A 2500-nucleotide genomic window follows, 5' to 3' on the forward strand; every position below is an offset into this window, starting at 1 on the left:
GACACATCTTTCTTTCAATATGCAAGTTCTTTTTAAAAAAGTTTCCTTCCACAGCAGCTCTGAGTGTGAGGGAGAGAGAGAGAGAGACACTGACTGACTGACTGATACTGACACCGACACACACACACACACACACACACACACACATATTATTTATTATTATTTTAAATTGATTTTTAGAACAGGGAGATGGAATAGGGGCTTGCTCCGTCCACTCCACGCATCGACCCAGTATTGCAGTGTTTCTGGGAACGGTGCAGCTCCCTGTGGGGAGATATTCAAAAGGAAAAACAGCTCTTTCCCAGTGTCTCTGTGTGTGTGTGTGTGTGTGTGTGTGTGTGTGTATTATTACTGAGAATAAAGCTGATATCTCTCTCTCTCTCTCTCTCTCTCACTCAGAGCTGCTGTGGAAGGAAACCGTTTTAAAAAGACCTTTCTCAGCTCAGTGGTATTTTTTTCTTCTCCAAGGCTGAGTGCCGCTCGCACGTAGCGATATAATTCAAAGTGCAAAATAACTTGGCGTCGTTGACTTTAAACAAGCAGGGTCTGCTTCCAAATGAAAGCTGCGCTCCCGAACTGGACTGACTGTCTGTCTGTCTGTCTGTCTGTTTGTCAAGGGGTGGAAAAGGCGGCGGTGGTGGTTAAGGGTGGAGCTTTACGCTCAGGAGGGGAGACTTTCTTTCAGAGGTGCCAATTAATCTGCAGCAGAAAGCCATCCCCCCCGACCGGGATTCGAAGCCCGGTCCTGACCACAAGACCACCGGGGAGAGTTGCCTCAAGTCCCTGAGGGACCTGGACACGAGGCCGAATACACACGCACGCCTGCTGCACTGGCAGCAGCGACCAACAGGGGGCTGACCGGCTGATCCTTCCCTTTCACAGGCAGGCTTTTGGCCCTCGCTGAAACGACAAAGGTGTTCAGAAGGAAGTCCTGGGGGGAAGGCAGGCAGGGAGGGACGGACACAGGGAAGTCCGCACAAAACAGGTCCCCTGGAACCTCTGACCCACAAAACCGGGTTCCTGGTGAAAGCAGTCCTGCCATTGACAGGACAATGGACAGGGCCCGGCAGCTTGAGACACATCTTTCTTTCAATAAGCAAGTTCTTTTTAAAAAAGTTTCCTTCCACAGCAGCTCTGAGTGAGAGAGAGAGAGAGAGAGAGAGAGACACTGACTCACTGACTGATACTGACACCGACACACACACACACATATTATTTATTATTATTTTAAACGACAAAGCTGTTCAGAAGGAAGTCCTGGGGGGAAGGCAGGCAGGGAGGGACGGACACAGGGAAGTCCGCACAAAACAGGTCCTTTGGAACCTCTGACCCACAAAACCGGGTTCCTGGTGAAAGCAGTCCTGCCATTGACATGACAATGGACAGGGCCCGGCAGCTTGAGACACATCTTTCTTTCAATATGCAAGTTCTTTTTAAAAAAGTTTCCTTCCACAGCAGCTCTGAGTGTGAGGGAGAGAGAGAGAGAGACACTGACTGACTGACTGATACTGACACCGACACACACACACACACACACATATTATTTATTATTATTATTTTAAACGACAAAGGTGTTCAGAAGGAAGTCCTGGGGGGAAGGCATGGAGGGACGGACACAGGGAAGTCCGCACAAAACAGGTCCCCTGGAACCTCTGACCCAGAAAACCGGGTTCCTGGTGAAAGCAGTCCTGCCCCGCTCTGCCATTAACATGACAACGGACAGGGCCCGGACCAGGCGCAGCGGACGGTAGCGAGCAGTCGGAGGGTGAAAATCCGCCAGTGGGTGAAATGGAGAGCCGTGCGGTGAGAGGAGGCGGAAAGCGGTTCGCAGACTTTCGCTGTACCTCCGGCGGGCAGCGCCGCACCTCCGACCGCTCGCTACCGTCCGCTGCGCCTGGTCCGGCCGCACGCGACGAGCCGTACCCGGAGGAAATCGGCCTCGGCCTTCCTGAGATATCAGTCTCCAGGTGGGACAGAAAAACCGGGGGCCCCCGGCTCGCTTTCGGCGGCCCGCTAGTCGACTTCCCGTCGTGCGAACGCGATCCTTCCGGTACCTTTCGGTGCCCCTTGCCCGACTCTAGCTCCGGTGGTAAAGCGGAGTCGGTCGGTCTGACGGCCGCCGAGTTAGCAGGCGGAAAGCGGTTTGCAGCCTTTCGCTGTACCTCCGGCGGGCAGCGCCGCACCTCCGAGCGCTCGGTACCGTCCGCTGCGCCTCGTCCTGCCGCACGCGACGAGCCGTCCCCGGAGGAAATCGGCCTCGGCCCTCCTGAGATATCAGCCTCCATACGGGCGTCACAAATCAGTGGACATGGTCAGCTGCAAAGCAGTGTCATTACAACCTTTCATAAACGACAGGGCAGCACCGCACTGCACCGCACTGCACTGCACCCCACACTACATCACACTTGCCTGCCTGCCTGCCTGCCGCTGCCTACTCTCACCAGCGGACCAAAGTGAGGATAACACCCCGAAGCAAGCATCTCCCTTGCCGCCCACCAGC

At 54.5% G+C, this 2500-nt stretch overlaps 1 pseudogene; it reads left to right on the top strand.

The window, feature by feature from the left end:
- The first annotated feature begins 148 nt into the window (after positions 1-148).
- On the top strand, positions 149-265 carry LOC137329020 (U2 spliceosomal RNA; annotated as a pseudogene).
- Positions 266-2500: the final 2235 nt, after the last annotated feature.

This window comes from Heptranchias perlo, chromosome 12 (assembly GCF_035084215.1).
Source record: "Heptranchias perlo isolate sHepPer1 chromosome 12, sHepPer1.hap1, whole genome shotgun sequence".
NCBI lineage: Eukaryota > Metazoa > Chordata > Chondrichthyes > Hexanchiformes > Hexanchidae > Heptranchias > Heptranchias perlo.